The sequence below is a fragment of the Carettochelys insculpta genome, chromosome 1, assembly GCF_033958435.1.
Source record: "Carettochelys insculpta isolate YL-2023 chromosome 1, ASM3395843v1, whole genome shotgun sequence".
Taxonomy (NCBI): domain Eukaryota; kingdom Metazoa; phylum Chordata; order Testudines; family Carettochelyidae; genus Carettochelys; species Carettochelys insculpta.
The window spans coordinates 237,977,397-237,997,500 of NC_134137.1; the positions used below are offsets into that span (position 1 = coordinate 237,977,397).

General features: G+C 47.6%; 1 long non-coding RNA gene across 2 annotated transcripts in view; it reads left to right on the top strand.

Moving 5' to 3' along the window:
- LOC142017786 (uncharacterized) overlaps positions 1-20,104 on the top strand; it is a 27,150-nt gene that overhangs the window by 6,870 nt on the left and 176 nt on the right. The window contains exons 2-3 of one of the 2 annotated variants that reach the window (XR_012646592.1): positions 6,223-6,365; positions 18,663-20,104. The exon at positions 18,663-20,104 is cut by the window's right edge and continues 176 nt beyond it. This is a non-coding gene — a long non-coding RNA (uncharacterized LOC142017786). The remainder of the gene's footprint in view (positions 1-6,222; positions 6,366-18,662) is intronic. The other variant, XR_012646591.1, reaches the window with a different exon arrangement.

Below are 20,104 nucleotides of genomic sequence, written 5' to 3' on the forward strand. Positions count from 1 at the left end.
GCTGTTCCAATGCACCGTCTATGGCAGCAAGAAGGAACATGGTGAGAGAAGCATGTACTGCCCCTTTTACTGTGCCAGGGAGCCACCACTCCAGGATCTGACAGATACACTCCCTTACTGGTACTGCTAGGGAAAAAACAACTGGCACCCGTGCACTTGGGGCGCACATACACCTAGTGCAGAATGGACATGAGCAGGTACTCAATGAAGAATCAATCATTCTCCTTATGAGCTTGCGAGACACTGAAACCTATTGATAGTTCACTACTCTGTGGCAGCAACTCTTGTCAGGCCTGACAAACTCACTACACTTAACTTTATTATCATATGTACACAAAAGCTGGAATGGGCCACTGGAAAATTAAGAACTCACTGACCAGTAATATTCTAGTGAGATTCATATACAGGATGTACACAAAGAGCTAGAAGGGTTTGCTTGAATTGTGTTTTTAAAATTTATTTGGCAAGCAAAGCATAAACCCAGTCTGCTGTAGACAAAAGAATGCATACTTGCTTGTCTGACTAGCCTAGTCATTAGAGACAATGAAGTAAGAATTACAGAAAGGAATCTGTGGGTCACAGTGAACCACAAGCTAAATATAAGTCAACAATGTAAACTTGTTGCAAAAAAGTGAGCATAGTTCTGGGAAGTATTAGCAGGAGCGTTGTAAGTGAGACACAAGGGCTGTGGCCACACTAGCTGTTCAGTTCAAAAGGTATTTTGAAATGAGGGGCAATTTCGAAACGAGCAGGCGAGCGACGACACACAAATCGCTCGTTTTGAAATCAACTTCAGAATTAAAAGGTGTTCATTTTGAAGTCATTGTTCCACGCCCGTGTTGGGAATAAGGCCTCCTTTCGATATTGATTTTGAAATGAAATGTGTGTAGTCGCTCCCCGGCCACCATTTCGAAATGAAAAGTCCTCCACAGAGCCCGACCCTCCCTAGAGCACAGAGACACCCTGGCCAGCAGCTGAAGCTCTATGGCTGTCAGCTACGTGTGCCTTGAAGCTGCAAGGACACAGAAACCCCATGCAGGAAGTTGAGAGTGTGCTGGCAGATGTAGGAGCACAAGATGGCCAGACAACACTCTCAAGCACCCACAGAAAGTGACACCCCACCATGGCTGGACCAATAGTCAGCAGCCAAGACCTCCCAGGATCCTCATGGAGGGGGGTCCTCTGGCTGGTAGCTGAAGTCTAGGACATGCTGGCTGTCTGGGGGGGCCGAGGACATCCTACTCAGGATGGAGGGGTGCCAGAGAAATGTGGCCACCTTCACCCGCTTCACCAGCAACCTTGCCGCAAGGGACCACTGCCTCTGGACCTCCGACCAGGTCTGCTCCAAACTCAAGGAGCTGTGGCAGGGCTACACCCTAGTGAGGGACTCAGCCTGGCAGTCAGGGACAGCACTGGACACCTGCCCCTACTTCAGGGAGCTCCAGCAGCTGCTGGGACCCAGAGAGGCTGCATCACCCAAGGAGACCCTGGACATGGCAGAGCCTGGGGGGCAGGGCGAGGAGCCCTAGCCAGGACCCTTGATGCCCCACCCCCCCACTGCAGGCTCTGAAGTACCTGCTGGCACCAGGGACAGCGACACCGGGAGTGAGGGACCACTGTACATCGCTGAGCCCTCCGAGGGCCCTAGCCGGGCTACCTCCACCTGGGCCTCCCCTGAACCACCTGAGGAACTCTCAGGTAGGACCGGGCATGGGGAGCCCTGGTCATGCGGGGTAGGGGGGTGGTCCCTGACACAGCCAGCATGGGCACATGGCCATGGGCCAGGGACCCGGAGATGGCCATCATCGCTGTGGGGAGGCGTGTGTGGGGGGGTCTCTACATGGGGCCATGGGCTGCCACGAGGGCATAAGCTTGGAAGGGTGGGAAGGGCTGGGGCAGCCACTCTAACAGCCCCACGTTGACGGACCACACAGCAGATGGGCCACCCCAGAGCCCCTCACCACAAGCAGGGAGGGGTGGTGGTGGCGACAAGGCCACTAGCCCACAGTACCCAGTCTCGTGACTGACAGGGCACCACCCTCTCCCCTTGTGTCTTCACAGCCTCAATGTCTGCCAGCCACCCCAGCCCCCTGGATGTGCCTGGGAGCCCCACACCAGCTGAGGAGGGTGAAGTGGCGACGCCTTCCTGGATCAGGCGCTGTGGTGGGCGGAGCTGCTGCCGCAGCTGGGCAGATGACCTGGTGGCAGCCCACACAGCTGCATGGCAGGAGCAGAACTGCTTGCTGTGGGAATGGCTCTCCATGGAGCGGGCGGCCTGGGACCGGGTAGCTGGGTATCTTGACACCCTGACCCAGGCCGTCGTCAACTGCCTGGCCCAGCCGCCCGCCCCATGGCTGGCCTTTCGAACAGCACCCCACTTGGGCCCAGCCCCCCACTTCCCCACCCCCCCTTCCCCAGCCCCTTCCCCAGCCCCCCCTCGCCCTTGCAGCTCTGCTCCCAGCTGACATGTCCCCGGCCGAGCGGTAGGAGCTGTCATTCTGGCTGTGGCCAGGTGAGCTCTGCCTGTCCATGGCTCCCACCTGCCCCACGAGTCCGAGCCCCTAGATACCCCAGTCCAGCCCTACTTCCCCATTCCCCCTGCCCCATCCCAGCCCCGCTGTGGTCTTCAGACCTGGGGCGGTTGCAGCTCCAGGGGCTGTCATGGCTCCCGACCAGCCACCCCCACAGAGGATTGAGGCCCCCTGCCCCCCATGTAAATAGTTCACCCCGCTCCCTCATGTAAATAGTCATATGTCCTTTGTTTTAAAAAAAAACAGTTAAATTTATTTAACAGTGGTATGTGTCTTGCCTCTGGTGAGGATGTTGAGGGGAATCCATGCTAGTGGGGGTGCTAGTGGGGTGGGGGTTGCGTGGAGCGGCTCGGGCCAGGTCATGGGGGCCCCTGGGCAAAGGCCTCCCAGAGGGCCTCCCGCAAACACACCGCATCCTGGTGTGCCTGGCAACACGGGACTGCACCTGGCTGCTCATAGTGTGGAATGGCCTCAGCCACCCAGTGTGCCCCGAAGAGCTCCTGCTTGCTCTCCAGGGGGTTGTGGAGAGCACAGCAGGCGCCCACAACCGCAGGCACGCTGGGCAGGCCTACCTCCAGACGCATCAGGAAGCACCTGAAGCGCGCCTTCAGACAGCCGAATGCCCGCTCAATGCTGTTCCTAGCCTGGTTGAGGCGGGTGTTGTAGAGGTCCTGGCTCTTGTCGGTGTGTCCCATGTAGGAGCTCATTAGCCAGGCCTGGAGAGGGCAGGCCGCATCAGCAGTGATGCACGGGGGCATGGTCACATCCCCCACTGGCAGCTCCCATGGGGGGGATGTAGGTGCCCTCTGCCATCCTGTGGCTGAGCCATGAGTTCCACAGGACGTGGGCATCATGGGCCCTGCCCGGCCAGCCCACACAAATGTCCGTGAAACTTCTTGGGGCATCCATGAGGGCTGGGAGGATGACAGAGTGGTAGCTCTTTCGGTTGATGTACCATCCCCGGCTGTGTGGTGGGGCCCGGATGGCAATGTGGGTGCTGTCCAATGCGCGGATGCAGTTGGGGAATCCCAGCTCTTGGAAGCTGGCTGTGGCAGCATCCACGTCCCCCAGGAGGATCAGGCGGAACAGGAGGATCCTGTTGATGGCGGCAATGACCTGTAGGGGGTGGAGGGAACAGGCACCCAAGTGTGTGGTAGCATATGGGGTCCCCCTCCCTGGGACCCCCTCCGTTGGACCCCGCTTCCTGGGTCCTCCTCCCCAGGGTCCCCTTTCCTGGGACCCCTTCTGTGGGACCCCGCCACGGGTGCATGGCCCCGGGTGCCTTACCTCAAGGATGACCCTGACGGTGGCCTTCCCCACCCCGAATTGATGGCTGACCGAGCGGTTGCTGTCTGGGATGGCCAGCTTCCACATGGCGATAGCCACTCGTTTCTCCAGGGGGAGCGCGGGCTGCATGCAGGTGTCCTGGTGGTGAAGTGCTGGTGCCAGCCAATGGCACAGCTCCATGAATGTGGCCCAAGTCATATGGAAGTTGCAGAGCCACTGGTTGTTGTCCCACTCCCCGAGGATGATGTTGTCCCACCATTCCCTGCTGGTGGGGTACCACCAGAGGCGATGGCAGGGCTGGAACAGGGGGTGCTCTGGGTGCACCTTGGTGGGGGCCTGCAGGAGGCCGGCCATGTGTCAGGTAGCACGTAGCCTCATATGGCATGCTGTCAGGATGGCCATCAGGCTGGCCAGGTGTCCAGGGTGTCCCCATCAGTGAAGTGCAGCGGGTCCATGGCAGGAAGCGGTGTGGTGGCTAACCAAGGCTCTGCCGAGTGCTGTGCTGGAGGTTGCATGCTGCAAGCAGCCAGGGTCCTCAGCATGTGCACGGGAGGTGTTTGGGAGGGACCCCTTAATAGGGCAGCTGGCCCATGCTCCAGGAAGAGCTTGTTGGCCATTTAATCCCGCCCTTGCCATTTCCTGCCCCATTATTTCAAAATGAAGCTGTGGCTGCGTAGCCACTCCATTTCGAAATGACGGCATCTCTTCGACGCTGCGAATCACAATGTCGAGCCGTGTTTTCTGTGTAGTCACTTCATTTCGAAGTGGCTCCCTTCTAAGCGACGGATAGGGATTACCCTTTTCAACATCACTTCCTAGTGTGGCCACAGCCAAAGAGTAATTCTTCCTCTCTACTCTGCACTGTTTAGGCCTCAATTGCTCATTTTTGGGCACCACGTGGACAAATTGGAAAAAGCTCAGAGGAGAGCAACAAAAATGATGAGAAGTCTAGAAAACATGGCTGATGAGGGAAGACTGAAAAAACTGGGTTTGTTTAGTCTGCAAGAGAGAAGATTAAGCAGGCACATGATCTAAGTTCTAGAATTGTAGATTAGGTTTTAGTCTTACAGGTGTTGTTTTTAAGTTTTTTGCTTGTACCCCTTTCTCTCTTTATTCTCTGTGGCTGCGTCTGTATGGTGCTGCTTTCCCGGCAGATCCATGTGAACGAGCAGTCTCGAAATTGCAAATGGATGCTCATTTGCATGGTCCTGCGGCTCATTAGCATAACTGCGCAAGACCTCAGTCTCAGCAGAGTGGGGGTTCTGGCAGTAAAGAGGCCATGTGAACATGCCCCTGTCGGCAAAAAGCCCCTCTGTCTTCAGGCATAAGGGTCTGGCATAAGGGTCTGGTGACAGAGGGGCTTTTTGCCAGCAGGTGCACATCCACATGGCCTCTTTACTGCTGGCACCATCCTCTGCCGAGACCAAGCTCTTGCGTGGCTACATTGATGAGCCGCAGGACCATGCTAATGAGCAGCCATTTGCAATTTTGAGACTGCTTATTAGCATGGATCTGCTGGGAAAGCCACACCGTGTACACCCAGCCTGTGATTGGTGTCACTTAAAGCTTTGACTTTAGTTTAACACCTTTGTTTTATTTTTCCTATGCATCCATTCAATGCTGTGATTGAAACGAGTGTTTGTCAAACTCTAGTTCAATTAATGAGCTGTAGTATATTGTCTCTCCATAGCTGTGTCTACACGTGCACGCTACTTCGAAGTAGCGGCACCAACTTCGAAATAGCGCCCGTCGCGTCTACACGCGTCGGGCGCTATTTCGAAGTTAACTTCAACGTTAGGCGGCGAGACGTCGAAGTCGCTAACCTCATGAGGAGATAGGAATAGCGCCCTACTTCGACGTTCAACGTCGAAGTAGGGACCGTGTAGACGATCCGCGTCCCGCAACGTCGAAATTGCTGGGTCCTCCATGGCGGCCATCAGCTGGGGGGTTGAGAGATGCTCTCTCTCCAGCCCCTGTGGGGCTCTATGGTCACCGTGGGCAGCAGCCCTTAGCCCAGGGCTTCTGGCTGCTTCTGCGGCAGCTGGGGATCCATGCTGCAGGCACAGGGTCTGCAACCAGTTGTCAGCTCTGTGTATCTTGTGTTGTTTAGTGCAACTGTGTCTGGGAGGGGCCCTTTAAGGGAGCGGCTGGCTGTTGAGTCCACCCTGTGACCCTGTCTGCAGTTGTGCCTGGCATCCCTATTTCGATGTGTGCTACTTTGACGTGTAGACGTTCCCTCGCTGCGCCTATTTCGATGTTGGGCTGAGCAACGTCGAAGTTGAACATCGACGTTGCCGGCCCTGGAGGACGTGTAGACGTTATTCATCGAAATAGATTATTTCGATGTCGCAACATCGAAATAAGCTATTTCGATGTTGGCTGCACGTGTAGACGTAGCCCATAGGAGCAGTGAGATGATTAACTTCTGTGAAGACTCCTGGAGAGGGCTGGACACTGCAGGGATGCATACGGGCAACTTCTGAGGTGGGGTACACTCTCTGTTACCTACAAAGCAAGGTTTGGACCAGCAAGAACCCTGAAGAGATGGTGAGCAAGGCAGAGAAGTTCATATTTTAGGAGGCTGTCTGACAATTTAGCAATAGCAAAAACTATTGTTTGCTGAGGTTGTGAGGAATAACAAAGTAGTTCCCCATTCTGGGACACCCAGCAGATTGACTGCTGTTGGACATTTCTGGGGAAATTCAGGACAGAGAATGTTTGAGTCTCTCTGTTAAAAGTAACTGGGCATTGGAAGTTAGGGTCAAAACTGAATGCTTGTCCAGGCTGTGAACCACAGCAGCATAGCATTGAAGACACACAGAACTTCAGTGCTGGTGGTTACACAACCTCTTGCTGGTCTGGATTAAATCCCAAAGCATCACATCTTGGTGTGTCAATTTTACACACATTTTTAAATACGGTAGTGACTGCTAGTGGATTTTGGGCTTTTCCCTTCCTCAAGAGCTGAACTTGGTAGTAGCTCTGTCCCATGAAAGCTCACCTAATAAATTATTTTGTTAGTCTTTAAAGTGCTACTTGACTGCTTTTTTGTTTTGGTAGTACCTGTGATGGAGTTACACGACTGCCACCTAATGGCTTACAGTGGAATCTTTTCAATTTCAAGATATCTTGACACTTGTTCCTTGTAAAAGTCCACCACTGTTAAAGCCATCTGTTATGAACTGCAATTCTATTCTTTTTAGAAAAAATACATTCAGCAATGGGATGCTGTTGTGAGAAGGCCTGTTGAGCAGATTTGGTGTCCACTTCTGAAATAAAGGAAAGATATCGACTGGAAGGCAGTTTTTAAAGTAGGTTTGATTGGGGCAGGAGAAAACAGCCACGCAGGTAAGTCCAAAACATGGAGATCTGGGTAAGGGATCAGAATCTGGGGGGAACATGGGCAATCACATTATGGACAAATGAGAGACAAGAGGAACTATAAAGGCTAACTCTAATGAGCATCTTAGTGTTTGTAAACTAATGACATACATATACTAATGAATAATCCCAATTATGGCATAACTGGCATGACAGACTTGGTGGAATTGTTCACATGACAGGAATATTGGTATAGAATTGTACTGCTTGTTAAAGAAGTACAGGCAGGGGAAAATGAAGAGTGTGGCTGGATATCTAAAAGTTGAGTAGCATAGTGGCTCTGTTGCTGAGTAGATGGGCAGACAGGTGGGGGTGGGGGTGAGGGCTGGCCCAGGAACTAAAAGCCACTCCCTATTTTACATAAGAACATAAGAATGGCCATACTGGGTCAGAGCAAATGTCCATCTAGCTCAATATCCTGTCTTCCAACAGTGGTCAATGACAGGTGTCCTAGAGGAATGAGAAATCATCAAGTGATCCCTCTCCTGCCACCCATTACCAGCTTCTGACAAACAGAGGCTAGGCACACCATTCCGAACCATCTTTGCTAACAGCCATTGATAGACCTACCCACTCATTTGGTGGGAAAATAACACAGCAGGACACAGATTTTATAACAAGTTCTTGCAATCCATTGGAGACAGCTTTTTATTGCAGGAGGTGGAGAAAGTGACTAGTGCAGAGACTGCCCTAGATTTGATTCTGAAAAACAGGGAGGAACTGGTTGAGATTTTGAAGGTTTTCAAAAGGCAGCTTGGGTGAAAGTGATCATGCAATGATAAGAGTTAATGATTCTAAGGAACAGTAGGAGGGAAAACAGCAGAAAAAAAGACTGGTTTTCAATAAGGTAGACTTCAGCAAACTCAGAACATTTCTAAATAACATACATTGGGAAACAAGTCTAAGAGAAAAAAGAGTTCAAGAGAGCTGGCAGTGTTCTAAAAAGACAATTTGAAGGGCATAAGAGCAAACTATCCTAATGCAATAGGAAAGATAGGAAGCATGGTAAGAGACCAAACTGGCTAAACTGGGAGTTCTTCAAGTGCTTCCTTTTGTAGATGCCAGTTAGGTGTGCACACTGTGTGCCCTGTTGCCGGAAAACTTATCCCCTAGCTGTACCTGTCAGATCACCTGTTCAGCTTTTTAGTGTTTTGCCTTCATGGTACTGCATATAGGGCCCGGCTAATCTGCCACCTCACCAGTTCCTCTTTCCTGTGAGTGATGGTCAATGGAGCATTCTCTTCTCTCATCTGTGAGTGATCCAGCTAGTTCTGCACCAAAAAAGAAAAAGGGACCACAAGTCAAAGTTGCCGCTGATGGAAGCAGCTCTGTGGCTGCCAATGGAGTTGAGCTCCATGGATATGGCGTCGGGCTCTTTGACATCACTGCACAGTGCCTCTGCTTCAGTACGGGATGCAGCACCAAGGAAGGACCCTTAGCAATGGCATGCTTCAGCACTGGAAACTGCTGTGCAGGGAGAATCGTGACACCGCTCTCAGCCGGTTGTGCTTTGCAAGAGGGGATGTTATCCCTGCTGTCCCCTGGCTGGTGCAGGGAAGAATTACTTGGAGGGGTGGTCACATGGTCAGTGCCCTCTCTGTATCCTTCTTCACCAGTTATCACTGTTATAACCTAGTGACAATGGCTCAGATTAGACCAATGCTCCCCAGCCCCCACATTGGTAGCGCTTTCTGACAGAGCTCAGGCATTCTCAGTGGCCTTCCTGGCCCAGGTCCCTATCCAGATCCATACAGCGGTAATATGGTCCTCAGTCTGCACTTTCATGTCTCATATTGCTGTCACTCAGCTGGCCAGGGACGACGCAGCATTTAGTGGAGCAGTGCTTCTATCAGCAATTCCACTCCAATCCCCACCCCGTAGGGTAAGGCTTGCGAGTCACCTCCTGAAATCAACACAAGCAAGCACTTGAATTAAAAACGGTTATCTCCTTTTCATAGCAGTTGTTCTTCAAGATGGGTTGCTCCTGTCCATTCCAAACCCATCCACCTTCCCTGCGGATGGAATAATCCAGCAAGAACAAATTGGAGAGGTGGTGGCTCAGCATGGCCCTGTATGCGGTGCCATGAAGGCATGACCCTAGAGGGCTCCACACCTGCCCCAATGGTTACTGCTAGGGGAAAAGCCTTCCAGCACCTGGACATGTGGGCTACGTCTACACGTGCACGCTACATCGAAATAGCTAATTTCGAAGTAGCGACATCGAAATAGCCTATTTCGATGAATAACGTCTACACGTCCTCCAGGGCCGGCAACGTCGATGTTCAACTTCGACGTTGCTCAGCCCAACATCGAAATAGGCGCTGCGAGGGAACGTCTACACGCCAAAGTAGCACACATCGAAATAAGGGAGCCAGGCACAGCTGCAGACAGGGTCACGGGGCGGACTCAACAGCAAGTCGCTCCCTTAAAGGGCCCCTCCCAGACACACTTTCATTAAACAGTGCAAGATACACAGAGCCAACAACTAGTTGCAGACCCTGTATATGCAGCACGGACCCCCAGCTGCAGCAGCAGCAGCCAGAAGCCCTGGGCTAAGGGCTGCTGCACACGGTGACCACAGAGCCCCGCAAGGGCTGGAGAGAGAGTATCTCTCAACCCCCCAGCTGATGGCCGCCATGGAGGACCCCGCTATTTCGATGTTGCGGGACGCGGATCGTCTACACGTCCCTACTTTGATGTTGAACGTCGAAGTAGGGCGCTATTCCCATCCCCTCATGGGGTTAGCGACTTCGACGTCTCGCCGCCTAACGTCGATTTCAACTTCGAAATAGCGCCCAACACGTGTAGCCGCGACGGGCGCTATTTCGAAGTTACTGCCGCTACTTCGAAGTAGCGTGCACGTGTAGACGCAGCTGTGGTGTGCACACACCTTCTATCTCAGTCTGAAACTCAAAAAAAGAGTTTTATAAAAAAAAGGAAACTATGTTAAATTAACCCTAGCGATGCCCCTTGAGTCAGTTCAGGTGCCCCCAGGAACTGCGCCTTCAAGACACTGCATATAGAGCTCTGCTGACTCACCACCTCTACAGTTCCTTTTCGCTGATATACTGACACAGGAATAAGCAGGTGGGTCTTGGAGAGAATGTAAGTGTCACATTTTGAAGAATAACAGTTGTGAGACATAGGTAATTGCCTTTTCTTCTTTGAGAGCTTGTGCATGTTGATTCCCAGCAGGGACTAGGGTGGGTCGGAGTTCATGGATTTACTGACTGAAGCACCTGTCTGCCGAATGCTGCACTGTCCCTAGCCTGCTGAGTAGACGAGTGTAAAGAGAAGGTGTGGCTCACTGACCATGTTGTGCCTGCAGATTTCCTCGATCCAGACTAGGAATGCTGCCAAAGAGGTCTGTGCCCCTGTGAGTGTACTATATGCAAGGACAAGTTACCTTGCCATATCATAACTTGCCTGGATACAGGACATGAACCACAACAAAATTCTTTGGGAAGACACTAGGAAGCCCGTCATCCTGCCCACCATTGTGACAAACAGCTGGGTAGATTTCCAAAATGACTTTGTCTATTCCTTATAAAAGGCCAATGCCTGATGAATGTCCTTGGGATGGAGCTCTTGTTCTCAGTTGTTGGTATGTAGCTTAGAGTAAAAAACTGGGAGAAAAATGTCCTGTTTGTCATGGGACTATGAGGAGGAAGAAGAAGAAAGGCTGGATAAGGCCCAAACTGCACCTTGTCCTAATAGAAGACAGTGTAAGGAGGTTTGGATGTTAGAGACTAAGGCTCAGGCACCCTCCTAGCTGAGGCTATTGCCCCAGAAATCCCATCTTCCGTGACAGCATAGTGAGGATCTTGCTAGAGGCTTAAAGGTGTGATAGCCTTCCCCCATGCTTTATGGAAAATAGGTAATGAATATAAATATACATAACTTGGAAATGCTTTGGACAAAATACCCCTTGCAAGCTATCATTTTTAATATTATAATCTGTTGAATCTGTATGTCCTATTCTTGTGCAAGTATCACTTTTGGATTTGAAGTTATGAGTACGGTCTATGTATTTGAATTCCTTATGTTTGTTTCTGTGAAGACCTCAAGAGGAGGTGTGGCTACCCTACTGTGAAAGAGTTGTTGTCACGTGAATAGCAGTACTTGACTGGCCTTAATGAGTGCCAGTACACATCTAAGGAGCTGTGCTGTAAAGGCTCAGACCAGCACATAGGCAATATCTGAAATCTGTGAAAGGGCTGAATCATGCACGGACAGGTGACTTGCTCATGTGACAATCTCCATCTTGGAGTATACTTTTACACAAAAGCTGTGTCTACACTACAGAGTTCTGTCAACAGAAGTCACTGTCAACAGGTATTTCCTGACAGAATCTCAGTCTACAGAACACATCCACACCTAATATAGGCTCCCCTGTCAACATCCTCTGTCGACAGAGAGCATCCAGACTGCCCAGCCCTCTGTAGACAGAACAACCAACCGGATGCTCTGCAAACAGGGCATCCTGGTGAACTGGAAGCCCTCTCTGTCAACACAGGGCCCCCCAGAACATTTAGACTTATTTTTGTTGATAGAATCTGTCAACAGAGGTGTTATGCCTCGTACGGTCAAGACAGAACTCTGCTGGGAAAACTGCTGCATTATGTTGACAGATTCTTGACAGAATGCATTTCTAGCGTGCATGCTCCCTAGTTTTGTAGACAGAAGGCCTCTTCTGTTGACAGAACTTTGTAATGTAGACCCAGATTAACGGAGCAATGCAGTTCCCTTCACAGGGTAAGGGTATAAAGAGGGCCATGAGGGCTCCGCCATCTTGGTCTTAAACTTGCCTTGGAATCTCACTGACACACCTAAGAAGAAGAAATGGACTATGCAAGTTTGTTCACTCACATCGAAGAACTGTTTTGTTTTAAAGATTTTACCTGACATGAGAACAGCTGTTTAGAGTAAGAACGCAGGTGTAAATAGAGTCTTAGTGGAATAGAACTAGCTATGCAGTCTTTATTTTAATTTGTAACTCCCAACCATGCACACCCTCCTCAGGCAGCGTCGGCTCTGCTGGCTTGGCCATGTCCACAGGATGAATGATGGAAGGATTCCAAAAGACATCCTGTATGGTGAGCTAGCCTCTGGCAAAAGACCTCCTGGACGCCCCCAGTTGCGCTACAAAGATGTCTGCAAGAGAGACCTCAGAGAGGTAGACATTGAGCTGGACAACTGGGAAGAACTAGCAGACGACCGCAGCAGATGGAGGCAGGGGTTACACAAGGGCCTTCAGAAGGGCGAGATGAGGATCAGACAGCTAGCAGAGGAGAAGCGAGCGCACAGAAAGCACACTAAGGACTTGCCAGACACCCACCACATCTGCAAGAGATGCAGCAAGGACTGTCACTCTCGTGTGGGTCTTCATAGTCACAGTAGACACTGTAAATGAAGTCCTCAATTGAAACTATAAAGGGCATGATCCATAGTCTATGCAGACTGAAGGATGCCTACCTAACTCGCTTTGATCTGTCTGTTTTTATTTATAACCTCTTAATTCTACTGTTTTTGCTTACTAATACTCTTTTGTTATAATTATGCTCAGTGTAAGTAACTATTACACTACGCATATCTTCCTTTCAGTGATAAAGGGGGCTTACCGAATGAGCTCTCCCTATGCAAATCTTTTGCACAGAGATAGATTTGGGGTTTTGACCCCTTTGGGTGGGTTGTTGATTTGCCAGGCGCTGTGCCCCAGAACTGCACCTGCACAGAGCTGTGGTTAACCAATATCTGCATTGCTCTGCAGTGGGGCAGTTACCCCAACTCTGTGGCTTGGCTGGGGGAGACCAGAGGATATAGACCAGCAGGATAGTGTGGTGAGGAGCCCCAGAGAGCAAGAAAGCAGGTGTCAGTGGCATGATCAGAATAACAAAGAAGATCTGAAGGGGTCTTCTGTGACTGTACCTCATCACAGAAGGGTGACCTATTAGTCTTGAAAGCACTGGATTGAGGTCCCATGCAGGGACTGGATGTCAAACCTGTCAAGTCTTTTAAGAAAAATGGCCAATCATTGGATTAACCTAGAATGATCGGCTGGCAATTCCTTGGTGGAAAGCCGAAATGGTGGTCAGGTGAACCTTTATTGATGACACCTACAGTCCTTGCTGGTTTAACTGCAACAGACACTCCAGATGAAGGGTACCGATGACTGCAAGGGAGAAGTCTGTTTCCTTAACAACCACATTGAGAATCTCTTCCATTAGGCCAAGTTGGTGGCCCAATCAGACGGTTGCCTACTACCAACAAGAAACTCCATAACAGCATGTCACCTCTAGTGGATTTAACAAGATTAGGATGCAGGTCACAATCCTGGTTCATCATATTTGGAACTAGGTGCAGGATGATCAGCTGCCCATGACAGCTCCAGGAGCCTGGCTATTAACAACCATCTTAACTATTTACATATTAAATTGCTTCCATGAGGGAATCAGCTGAAGCGAAAACAAGAAAAGAGCAAATGTTCCAGTGGCTGTCATAGGCAGTAAGAAGGATCCGAAAAGGTTGGTAGGGCCCTCTATGTGGCACCATGAAAGTGCGACTCCAGGGGGTACCTAAATCAACCCACTGGCAACTGTTTGATAATGCTCATGCCTCCTTGGAATCTAGGTGAGCAAGCACTCGAAGAATACTCACATATGGAAAATTAAACATGCGCGTAACTCAATTGTTGAATTCAACTAGGGATCTCTTTGGGGCTGCTTCTTTCTACGTGTGTATACAGTGTCCAGCACAGTGAGGCCCTGATTTTGGTTGGCGCCTCTAAAACATTATCAGAAAGGATTTATTTGTTATTATTACTAGCAAGGCCCGCTCCTTTGTGGCAGTTACCAAGCCAGGAGTTCGTTTGCAGCTCCAGCACCGGGGAACCAGTCGGGGCTGGGGGAACCTCGGCAGCCCCAGGGCTGGGAACCAGCAGGGGCATGGAGCTCTGCCAGCAGCCAGGGGGCTGAGAGCCAACAGCTCCAGCCCCAAGGAACACCATCAACCCCAGGGCCCAGAGCTGGCTGGGGCACGGGGCTCCACAGCCAGCTCCAGTCCCAGGGATCCAGCCGGGGTGGGACACATGCCTCTCCTTTTATAATAGTATAGATGCTGCAGGTTTAACATCCTCGAGTGAAGAATGTGAGATTTTCTACCTGTCTCTGAGCTAGTGTTTCTAAGGCAGTGTGATGGTTCCCCACTCCATGTTTTGTAAAAATTGGCTTATGAAAGTAAATATACATAACCTGGAGATGCTTTGAAAAAAACACCTCATGTAACCTATCAATTTTAATGTTACAGTCTGCTGTATATTCCATTTTGGTGCATATATCACTCTTCTATATGATTTTAGCAATATAAACTGAAAATTTGATTATAGTTTTAAATGTGACAACCATTACTCCTGCCCTGGAACCCTAACAACTGGGTGCTCAATGTAATGACTTGTAAACAACCTTGTTTGTCCTGTAAATCTGAAGATGGTTGGCACTGCAAAGACACATGACCATACCACCTGGTAGTGAAAGCCATTTTGATCCAGTGTTTTTCCATGGGAAGGGTAGTTGTAAAACAAAGGTTTCCTACTCTATGGGAAAATCTATTTGAGCAATGGGCAGCTATCGGTTTTTTGCCTTCAGCCTGACTTGGAATCTGCCTGTCACACCTATGAGGAAACAAAAGTCTATGAAATGATGTTGACCCAAATTAGAGCAAAAGAACAGCTCTGGTTTGAAGATTTTATCTGACATAAGAACAGCTATTTCGGGTAAGAATCTACAGGAATATACAGTGACTCATTAGCATAATGGCCGCCGCGGCACTTGGAAGGTGCCACTTTCGATCGTGCATGGCTCGTCTACATGGGGTCCTTTTCAAAAGGACCCTGCAGATGTAGAAATCCCCTTATTCCTATAACCAAATAGGAATAAAGGGATTTCAATGTCTGCGGGGTCCTTTCGAAAAGGACTCCCTGTAGAGAGCCTGGCGCGATCGAAAGTGGCACTTTCCAAGTGCTATGGCCCCCACTATGCTAATGAGGTGTTGCATATTCACTGCAGTGCCTCATTAGCATCTCCCAATATGTCTTGTTAGCATCCCCCTTTTGAGGGGGGGGGTGCTAGTGCAGACACGGTTACGATAATTTTCTGAAGGAAGTTAAAACTTGCTGTGTGTTTTCATTTCAATTTACTAACTTGTTTTGATCTCTTTTCACTATAAATCTGACTTATTTATACTTAATAAAACTCTTGTTTATGATCAATCCATGTGTAAATAATTATGAACTGGGGGACACTATTGTGCATATCTCCCTTTCACAGACAAAGGGGACTTACTTGATGAGCCCTCTCTGTGCAAAATCTTTACACGGAGATGGATTTATTTGGGGTTTTGATCCTGTCTGGGGATTGGTTTCCTTGGTGCTGTGCCCTAGAGCTGCATCATCCTGGAGCTGAAGTGGCTCAGTGTCTGCATTGGTCTGCAGTTGGACAGTCACCCCAACTCTGTGTTTTATCTGGGAGACTAGAGGATCTTTCCCAGCAAGATAGGGTAGTGGGGAGCCCCAGAGAGCAAGAAGAGGGGTGTCAGTGGCATGATCAGTGCACTGGGGAACAATCTGAAGAGGTCTTGTGTGACTGCACTCTGTTACAGGGCTATCACTACATCCTCTTAAAACTGGAAGATTTTCTTCACCAGTAAAAGGACCAGAGCATGTTGTGCCTCCCATTTTCAGCATGGAAGTGGTGTTTCAGCTTCTCTTCTTATCCCTCCTACTCAGTATCTATGCTGGGGACTGATTAAGTCAGTGGGCACTCAAGAAAGAGTGGGTAGGTTGGACTAAGGGCAAGAGTGAATGCAGGTCTTTCCTTCCCCAATGCTTCCATGCCCAGCAGAGTCCCCTAGAAATGCAACACAGACAGAAACATTGGCAAACTTCTGCACTTCCTCCACCACCACGCAGTTCTTTAAGTGGTGTCCTAGGAACAGACAGACACAGCCCAAGATCCCACCATAGTGTAATGGGATCAGAGATACATAGATATTTTAGATATTTTACAGAACATTTGAGTCACATTGAACTTCTTCTCTGCACTGGTATTTCCAAACTGATGCAAAGATGCTGAGGAAACTCACTATATATATGCAGGGCTGGGGGTGGAGGGAAGAATATGGACTCATTAACTCCCTGGAGGTGGGGTACGATTGGGCCCATATTCTTCTTTTCTTCCTTTCACACCCACTCCTCCTTATAAACAAAATCTTAGTTATGGGCACAATTCTGAATAAAATTCAACAGCCAAACTGGGCCCTGAGTAAACTGCAGCACCTTCCCCTTTCTGGAGGCTTTAAATGGTGTTTTTCATTCACTTTACATTCACTAGTGTAACTTAAAGTGGAGGACTTGGATAGAGTCAAGGTAAAATCAAGATAAGATAAAATTCCTTGTGAGACCAATGGGAACAGAATTTCAACCTCACTGTTGGCATATTGGACCAATACTCATAGTTTTTAATTTTTATTTGAAAAGCTTGTCTTCCCAGGGTATATAATGGTGTTCATACATATCCTTGCTTAGGTTCTTTTGGAGCAGCATGTCGGGAGGTGCATACAGATGGTTAGATGCAGTGTTGAAAGAACACTGTGGAAAACATTCCACAGTAAATACTACGATTGCCCTCTGTTATTTGGGAAAACAAGAAACATAAAAGAAAAATCTTTGCCTTGATATTTTTCTTAGTAAAATCCAAGATCCCAGTCCAGGCAATAATAGTCTGAAAATATAAACTGATATAAGCCAATCACCAGTACAGGAAGGCAGAAGCAATCGGAATCCTCTTACTCATTATGATGCTAAGGCTTTCCTCCCTTCATCACTGCAATTTTTAAAAAATGTAGCATTAGTCAGTTAAGTTTGGAGTGAGTCCCAAAGAGTCAGATCACTAGCCAATCCCTCTCTAAAAATGACGTGGTCATGATGGTCATAAGTCGCCTACCTTTGGGGAAAGGGCTCATAATAATTGTTTCATGTGCCCCAAAGTAATAAACTTAGCCCTTCTGTTTGCTGACTTTCCTGCACAGCTTAGACAAAGCAAGTAAACTGGTCAGTGTCTAGCGAATTTCATGGTTTATTTCTCAGGCACTGGTTTGTTTAGATTGCAAATATATTATTATTTTTAAAAAATTGCTGAAATTTAAAAAAGAAAACAAAAATTGTGTGTTATTACAGGTTGTATTACCCTGGGCCCAAACCACAGAACCTGCTGGACTAGGGGAGTCCACTGCCAGCTTTCCATTCTGGCAGTAGTAAAGGGGCCGGCACTAACTAAGTGAATACTGGGGGGAAGAGGGTGGTTGGTGGAAAAGGCAGCCCCTGCTGCTGGCAAATGAGCTATTAGTAGCATTCAGAAAGCTCTGGGGGACCCGGGAAAGAGTTGCTGAGTGCAGGGCCCAGCTATTTCCTGTGACTGCTCCAGCCTGGGAGTGCCCAGAGGGATGCCAGACTATAGATGACCTGGTTATAGAGGTCCATCCAACGTGTATAAGTTTGATAACTCTCTCTAAACAATCAGAAAAGTCCTGATTCTGATCTTACACTGGTTTATACTAGTGTAACTAGATCTGTGAGCTATTACTTGTGATGTGGCGTGAATGTTTGGAGTTACCTATTGCTGGTTCTCCAGTGACAAGGTGATCCATACCCAGATGGTATTAAATGAACCATTAACCAGCTGGGGAATTGTAAACAGGAGATCTACAATTCAACAAGAGACAGTTGTACACCACACACAAAAATTGCTCAACTCTATGGCTCAGCTACTCTATGATTCAACTACTGATTTACCTACCACTTATGATCACTTAATTTTTTTCTGAAGTTAATAAATGTATTTAAATGGTTTATCCTTACCAGTGAGTTTTTCTAAAGTGATTGTGAAATCTACTCTAAATGTAAAGGCTGGAACATGTATATTTTCCTTTGACAAGGGTAAACTAAATAATGAGCTTGCACTGTTCAAGAGAAAAGCCCAGCAGAATTTAATTTTTCTGTAGCTTTTTGTTTTAAACGCCCTGTAGAAATGAAAAGAGAACTAAATAAACTGCTATTGATAGAATTCTATAAGCTGGTTTGGAAAGCATGCAAAAATTATTTCTTTCTTCAATAAAATATGTACATTTTTAGAGAAATGTAGACCCCAAAGAACTCTTAAAGCACATTTTTAATATAGTAGTTTTACTTCCATCAAATATTACAGGACCGTTCCATGAGAGAAACATGCCAGCGTTTGTCTGTAAGTCTTGGTCAATGAGCTAACATAAAGTAGATATGGTCTACCATGACACTGTGTTAAATATGGGGAAGTATTTCCATGTATAGTTTAACTACATAAGTTGCTTTGATGTGGAGAGCAATTTATGAAAATAGAATGGGACTCTAAAAATGCACTTTTTTTTTAACAGGTTTTCATGCTTAATGACTAAAAAACAGGACAGGCAGTTCAGGTCAAGGTGAGTTTATTGTCCATACAGCATACCTAATCCTGCCAAAACACATTTCTTAAAACCATCTTTAAACTACTCAAAACAACATGTTATTAATAAAAATGACTTAACACTGAACAGAGATGACCTTTCAAAAGATAATCGAGACTACGCTGTATCAGAATCTTATCCGCCAAAAAACAATCTCACATCCTTTCTAAATACTTTTTGTTTACACTGATCATATCTACTACCACACTCTCTAGCATCCCCTGACCACATAAACATCCACACCTCTTAAAGGGCACATTGTGAGAGGATAACTTTGACTTGGTATGGCATCACACTCATTAAAGCAAAAAAAAAAAAAATCGCGAACAGAAACTGTGCAACTGAGAGTGATTTCTGAGGTACATGATAACATGGTAATATACATAGTGGAAAAAATCCAGTGGCCAGGTGAGTTACTGCCCAATTGTTCGAGCAAAGACCAGCAGCATTACATTGGGATAACAGCACTTCTTTACCTCATCAGGGTATTAGGAGCACGAATACATTAAAGATTGTGAGGCACTCAGATATTATGGCGATGGGGAACACACAAATACCTAAGATAGAAGACAAACAGATAAACCAAATACTTCATTAATTATGCCAAACATTTGCCATAATATTTCGAAGATCTGTGAAGGTACAATCTGCATGGCACTTTTTTCAAAGTGGGCTATAAAGAAAAAGGATCAATGATGGTATTTGGAAAAAAAATCACACACTGGTGCTTTGTGATAACAGTTTTTGATGCCAGACAAAAACAACGTTGTCTTTCTTGTCCTCAGTTACAAATGAAAATTGTACAAAATGTGCATAGTTTTCATGTCAAGTGATATTGGCAAGTTGTTAGGACCCAGATTTCACATACTTCGAATGCTGCATATTATAACAGTTAATGCCCTCTTGATTCTAATCATGAAGTAATTGCTTTCTTTTTTTCTTACTCTACCACTGCAGCATCAAATGGATTTGTTAAAAATGACTGCATAAGGTGTAGGTCCTATGACATAAACTGTGCATGTGGGCTCAAATTTTAATTTTCATGTGCTGGTTTTGAACAAAATAAAGAACAACATTATTTAACTATATCACGATCAGAAGCAGTTTTATAAGTAATACTAAGGTACAAACAAACAAACAAAAAAGCAAAAACAAACAAAAAAACCCCACCCTTCATGGTAATACAATAGGGATTTGATCCAACAAGCACATATACACCTAAATAATTTTACAGTAGTCCCATTGTCAATGGGAGTACTCATACCGGTCAAGTTCTCACATGCTTAGGTGTTTCGCAGGATAAGGCTCTGAGTTATAATCTACCATGTTCTTTAGGGTGAAATTTGCCCATCACTGCATAATGTATGACT